This window comes from Ursus maritimus (genome assembly GCF_017311325.1).
Source record: "Ursus maritimus isolate PB19 chromosome X unlocalized genomic scaffold, ASM1731132v1 scaffold_X1, whole genome shotgun sequence".
Taxonomy (NCBI): domain Eukaryota; kingdom Metazoa; phylum Chordata; class Mammalia; order Carnivora; family Ursidae; genus Ursus; species Ursus maritimus.
This window is the reverse complement of record NW_024423319.1, coordinates 64,005,339-64,012,941: the sequence shown is the minus strand read 5'-3', so window position 1 is coordinate 64,012,941 and position 7,603 is coordinate 64,005,339.

The window sequence follows — 7,603 nt, the reverse complement described above, 5'->3', positions numbered from 1 at the left end:
TAAATTTATTGTGTTCATCTCTGATTGGCTGTTTTTTTTATCTCATTGTTAAGTGTCTCACTAATATCCTCTACTCTCCTCTCAAGTCCATTGAGTATCTTTATGATCAATTCTTTAATTCTCTATCAAGCATATTACTTGTCTCTGTTTTGCTTATGTCTCTTGCTGTTATTCTATCCTGTTCTTTCATTTGGAACATATTCCTCTTTCTCCTCATTTTGTTGAGTGATCTACGTCTGTTTCTATGTGTTAGAAAAGGCAGCTATATATCCTGCATTTGAAAGTAATGGCCTTATGAAGAAGAGGTCCTATAGTGTCCTGCCTTGCAGTGTTCCTTGTTCACTGGAACCTGACATTTCATGAGTGTCTCCTATGTGTGATGCATCCACCTTGCTATTGTGGCTGTGCTCATTTTTCCTTCAGTCCAGTCATCTGCAATGGCTTTCTTTGCTTCTTTTGGGGATTATTTTGTCCCTGTATTGTTAGTTGGCCAGTCTGGGGCTTGAGTTGAATCAGACCAGGTGTTTAACATAAATGAAGTAGCACGAAACTGCAGGGCACTTTCCCTGTATTGTCCCTTGAATATCCTTTGTTCTTAGCGCCTACAATCAGACCAGTTGTTTTCCTCTGACCCACTGCTGGGGCATCCATCTGATTTTTGTGTGTGGTTATGTTTCACTCTTTGGGCAAAAGCCACTTTGGTGTGGTGCTGGCCATTGTAGGGACTGCATGCAAACTGCCAGATCTGTGGCACTTCCCTTTATGGGATCTGGCCAAGAGCATATTGGAGATAGAAGATCTGCTGAAGCACATTCTGGTAGGAAGTAGAGCATCAGGGAAGTGGTGCTAGCAAGCTTCGCACCCCATGGTCTTCTGCAGGTCTTCTGCCTTGCACCTGCAGTGGCCAGAAGGCAATGCTAGCAAACTTTTCAAGCGTCAGTTCCTTTCTGGGAGGTGTCCTGCAGCACCTGGGTGGAGCCAGGCTGTCAGAGGGGTCAATTGGTGGAAGCAGAGCCTAGAGGGGTAGGGCAGGAATGCTAGCAATTTAGATAGCAAGTCTTGTAGATATTCATGTGTTTACACTGGGGGCTAGGAAAGGGATATTGTGCCTGACAGTTCCTTTGTTCCTGGAGTAGTTCCCCAGAGATTTCTATCCTCCCTTGACATGCTTTGAGATTAGTAAATGATTCTCCCTCCCAAAAGTCCCAGATACCTTTCAGATTGCTGCTTCTATGCTATATCTCCCCAGGCTGTTTGTTGTGCTGTCTCTTTGAAGGCAAAGACTCAGTTTCCTCTCACCCACCAGCTCTCTCAGAGCCAAGCCTGCTGATTTTTTTAATTCCAGGTTTTAATTCCCACTGGTTGTTAGAACTCATGAAATTTGGGCCCTCTGGTTTTCAAAGCCAAACATTATGGAGATTAGTCTTCCCCATTTGGGCTCCCTAGTGTGGTGTCTGTCTCTCTCCCCTCTTCATGCCCAAGGCATCCCTCCCTCCTGAAGACAGTCCTCTATGTCTTTTTAGTTCCCAACTATGTCTCCACCCTTCCTACCCTCTTCATTGTGGCCTCCTCTGTACGTTTAGTTATGGAGTTTATTCTGCCAGTTTTGGGGGTCATTTTCTGGGTTGTTTACCCTGATGAGGGTGTTAGCTAGTTGTATCCATGGGTTGAAGTGAGACTAGGGTCCTCCTACTCTGCCACATTCCCCAGAAGTTGAAACATTCAGAGGTTTTTGAGTGTAGAATGACCCTCAACTTAAATTTCATATCTCATATGAAAATCAACTCAAAATGGATCACATATTTAAATATAAAATGCAAAACTATAAAACTTTTAGAAGATAACATAAGACAAAATATTCAGGAGCTAGGCTTTGATGAAGGGTTCTTAGATATGACACCCAAAGCATGAGAAATAAAAACTTTGATAAACTATTTCAATGAATCAAAAATTTTTCACCTCAAGAAAATGAAGACAAGCCACACACTGGAGATAATATTTGCAAGCCACATAAGTGAGAAAGGACTTGTATCTAGAATAAATAAAGAACTCTCAAACCCAACAATAAAATACGCACCAAAAATTTCAATTAGAAAATGGGTAAAAAACATGCAGAGATATTAGGTCAATATCACTAGCCACTAAGGAAATGCAAGTTAAAACCACAATGAGATACCACTTCACACCTGTCAAACTGGATTAAATCAAAAACAGTGACAACACCAAATCTTGGTGAAGATGTGGAAAAACTGGATCTCTCATACATCATTTTAAGCATGTAAAATGGTGACATCACCCAGGAAAATATTTTGGCACCTTCTTAAAAAACTAAAAATACCACTACCATACAGCAATCACACTTCTGGGTATTTATTCTGGAGATAAGTAAACCTATATTTACACAAAAATCTGTACATGAATGTTCGTAGCAGCAAAAACTAGAAACAGCCTAAGTATTCTTAAATGAATGAATAGATAAATAAACCATGGTATACCCAATACTATGGAATACTATTTAGCAACAAAAATGAACGAACTGTTAACACATGCGATAACTTGCATGGATCTCAAGGGCACTATGCTGAGTGGAAAAAAACTCAAGGGGTCACATACTGTATGACTGTATTTGCATAACATTCTTAAAATGACAAAATTACAGTGATGATGAAGACATCGGTGGTATCAAGTATTAGGGATAAGGGAAGGTATAAATATAAAGTGGTAGCACTGAAAATTTTCTTTGTGCTGGTAGAATAGTTCTTTATTCTACTTGTGGTATTTCTTAACAAATTTATACATATGATAAAATGTCATACACTTGTTATGGACTCAATTATGCCCCCTCAAATCTCATATTGAAGTCCTAACCCTCAGTACCTCAGAATGTGACTGTATTTGTAAACAGAGCCTTTAAAGAGGTGATTAAGTTAAATGAAACTTTTAAGGTATACCCTAATCCAATCTGACTGGTGTTTTTTATAAGAAGATAAGATTAGGACACACTGAATAATACTAGGAGCACACGTGCACAGAGGGATGACCATGTGAATAGTCAGCAAGAGGGTAGCTATCTACAAGCCAATGAAAGAGACCTCATATTTAAATCAACCTTACAAACACTTTGATTTTATATGGATAGCCTCCAGAACTGTGAGAAATAAATTGCTGTTTAAGCCACCCAGTCTGTGGTATTTTCATTATGGCCACACTAGCAAACTAATACAGCACCATATACCAAAAATGAAATTAATGCATATAAAAATTGATGAAACAGAATAAGGTATATATTAGTCTGTTTGGGCTGCCATAATACCACAGGCTGGGTGGATTGAACAATAGAAATTTATCTTCTCACAGTTCTGAAGGCTAAAAGTCCAAGATCAAAGTCTCAGGACAGGTTTCTTCTGAGAATTCTTCCTGGCTTGTGGATGACCACCTTCTCTCTGTGTCCTCATGTGGCCTTTCCTCTGCATGCACATGGAGAGAGATCTCTGATGTTTCTTCCTCTTCTTATAAGTACAACAGTTCTATCAGATAAGGACCCCACCCTTATACCCTCATTTAACTTTCATTATCTTCCTAAAACTCTATCTCCAAATATAACGACATGGGGATTAAGGCCTCAACATATGAATTGGGGTGGGGGAACACAATTCAGTCCATAACAAAGGTACATAATTTAGTTCATAGAATTGTACCAATATCAATTTTGGTTTTGAAAATGTACCATGGTATGTAAGATGATATCACTGGGGGAAGCTGGGTGAAGAATACACGAGAACTCTCTATACTATATTTGCAATATTTAGTGAGTCTAAAATTATTTCAAAATGGAGGGGGCGCCTGGGTGGCGCAGTCGTTAAGCGTCTGCCTTCGGCTCAGGGCATGATGCCGGCGTTTCGGGATCGAGTCCCACATTGGGCTCCTCCACTGGGAGCCTGCTTCTTCCTCTCCCACTCCCCCTGCTTGTGTTCTCTCTCTCTCTCACTGGCTGTCTGTCTCTGTCAAATAAATAAATAAAATAAAATAAATAAATAAAATAAAATTATTTCAAAATGAAAAGTTTAAAACAACACAAAAAGGCAGTATTCTATGAAGTCCTGTAGCGTACAGAAGTTCTTATCTTGACTCTTTCCATACCACAGGGGAAACAAGACAGTTTAGATCTTGGCTTCACAACTTACTGGCTCTGCAACCTTCACCAATTTACCTAAATTTTCTGAGCCTTGGTGTCTTCATCTTTAATAAGCATGGCATACATTGCAGAGCCTGTCAAGGGCATCAAGAGCCCTGGATCTTTGCCCCATATTATTTTCTTCCATTAATTTCTAGGTAGTGTTTGAAACATTTCTTCCTCTTTTAGTAAAATGGCGATAATCTCTAACCTGCCCTCCACAAAGCTGTAGTGGAAATCTAGGGTGGCAACATCAGGCTTCTGGCTCATTGACACCCTCACTTTGCTTTTAGCATTTTCTTTACCAAGTAGCAAAAATAGAAGACAGGGGGAGGATTAGGCAACACGTAGAAAGGAGCAGGGGGAAAAGCTGCATGCCAGATGTTTTTTGAGAAATGAAGAAAGTGTGAGGTGAAGTAAGCATTTGACAAGAATGTTCAGGAAGAAGATTAATCACCATTTCAGTGTTCCATGTCCAAAGTGATTGTGTCTACTTGTCTGGCTAAGGTCTGATTTCAGAATTAAAGAAACCAGCTTTCTCATTAAGGCAGGATGGGGTTGGGGGTTGAAGGACAGACAAGGGCTCCTGTAAGGTTGACCACTAATAGAGGACAGATGGAAATGACTGGAATGCCCTTAAATAAAGCAGAAAGCAGCCGAGAGAAAAACTGTTAAAAGAAAATACATAAACAGTTTTACCACAAACTACTACATTCTTACTTGCTGATAGAGGTGTAAAACTAACTTGTCAGCCTGGTTTTAAGTGCCAAACAGTGAGTACTGAAGTGACAAGGAAGACCAGTCAACAGACATAGTCACTCCCAGTGTTCAAAATCTTTATATGCCTTCCCACTACCCACCAGGAAGAGTCCAAACTTCCTTGTGTTGAATGTGAGGCCCTCAGTAAGCTGGCCTAAACATGCCTTCCAACTTTCTCCATGACCGTGACCCAGATCCATGATGTGAGATGAATTTATTGATGGCCCCTTCAAAAGCAGCATTGGACTGGCAGTCAGGAGACCTAGGTTCAAATCTCCACATTCCTATTAACTGGCTATGCAAATTTGAGAAGAAAATCACTTAACCGCTCTGAGCCTTAATTTCTTCCTCTGTCAAATAAGGATAATAATCCCTGTGCCTATGATATTATGGGCTTTTTGTGAGGAGTGCAACAGATACAAAAGCACCTAGGAAAGCCCAACAGGTTTCAAGCACCAGGTCTGTCATACAGGACTATAGCATTTTCATCCTTGAGGGTTATCAATCTCACATCTTTCCTACTTAAGAAAGAATCCATTCAATCATAGGTTTTAGCACACACATAGACACCAAGAAGAAAGAAAAAAGAAAAAAAAGAAAAGAAAAGAAAAGAAAAGAAAAGAAAAGAAAGAAGAAAGAAAAAGAAAGAAAGGAGGAAAGAAAGAAAGAAAGAAAGAAAGAAAGAAAGAAAGAAAGAAAGAAAGAATCTGGATCTAATCATTTCATCATTTGAGCCTCTCTGAATCTTCACTAAACGTGTTCTAAAAAAAGCCCTTGTACACTCTTGGTGGTAATGTAAATTGGAGCAACCACTATGTGAAACAGTATGAAGGTAACTCAAAATTTTAAATAGAACTACCATAGGATCCAGCAATCCTACTTCTGGACAGATATCCAAAGGAGTTGAAACAGTGTCTTGAAAAGGTATCTTCACTCCCATGTTTATTGCAGCATTAGTTACAATAGCCAAAACACGGAAGCAACCTAAGTGTCCACAAAATGGACAAATAGATAAAGAAAATATACATAAGATGAAATATTATTCGGCCTTAAAAAAGAAAAAATACGCCATTTGTAACTTGGATGAACCTGGAGGACATTATACTAAATGAAATAAACCAGACACAGAAGTAAAAACACTATATGACACCACTTATATGAGGAATCCGAAATAGGCAAACTCATAGAAGCAGAAAGCATAATGGTGTTTTCCAGGGATTTGAGGGGGTAGAAAATGGGAAGGTGTCAGTTAAAGAGTATGAACCTTCAATTATGCAACATAATAAGTCCTAGTGGTCCATTATATAGCTTAGTGTCTATAGTTAACAATTCTGTATTCTATACTTGAAAATTTNCATTCTGTATTCTATACTTGAAAATTTGCTAATAGGGTAGATCTTGTGTTAAGTGTCATTATTACAAAAATAATAATAATGAATAAAGAGGGCAGAAGAGAACTTCTGGAAGTAATATGGCCTAGACTGTGGTGATGGTTTCACAGATGTATATTTATCTCTAAACTCATCAAGCTGTATATATTAAATATATACATTTTTATATGCCAATCATACCTCAATATAGTGTTTTTAATAAAATAAAGTTTTTGAAAAGATGATCTATGAGCATGTGTTCATATCTCTTCTGCCTCATCTCCCAGACAAAGTTCATTTCTACCATCTCTGTGTACCTTATATAAAATTTTATGGCTTCCACTAACCACCTATATTTTTCTCCCTGTCTCTCCTGTTAGACTATGGGATATTCAAGGTTAAGGATTGTATCTTATTAAATTTATTATGCCCAACACTTAGTAGGCAGTGAGTTTCAACAGGTTTTAGAGAATTGGACAGCTAAATCAAATATCTCTTCAATAAGTTGGAACATTATTAAACAAATATGGAGTTATAAATGTTCATTATAATGTCAGTTACAATTAATTCAATTAATTTCAACAAAAAAATGACCTAGAACAAACTACACACAAGACATTAAGACTGTCTGGCTTGGACACTGGTTCTCAATTTGGCTTCACAATGGAATCACTTGGGGATTTTTTTTAAATACTGATGTCTTGGTCCCCCAACCCAGAGATTATGATTTAATTTATCTAAGATACAATGTGGCATTAGAATTTTTAATGTTCAGCTTAAGCTAAAAATTGTTGGTCTTATGGTAAAAACAGACATGAATTGAGAGTGTAATAAGTGTTTTGAAAGAGGAAGGATGCTATGGGAATTTATAACCTAGTCTCAGGAGGGTTGAATTCTATATTTAGTGAAAATATCCTCATGAATGAAGTGGAAATGGAGGCATTCTCAGATGAACAAAAGCCAAGAATTTGACAGTAGCACACTTTCTCTAAAAGAATGGTTAAAGAAAATTCTCTAAACAGAAGGGAAATAATTTTGAAGAAATACGGAAAGCTTAGAGCATCAGGAAGAAACGACAATCAAGAAAACAAATATTCTTTCTCAGGAGTTTTCAAATTTAAGTTTGATGGTTGAATCTGATGTGTTTCTCAATGTGTAGAGGAAATATTTAAGATAATTATAACCAAGGGAAGGTCACTTCTGAGCATTTGTCCCAGAGAAATGAAAATTTATATCTACATAAATACCTAATGTGATTGCTCATTGCAGCTTTATTTGTAATAGCCAAGAAAAAAAAAAA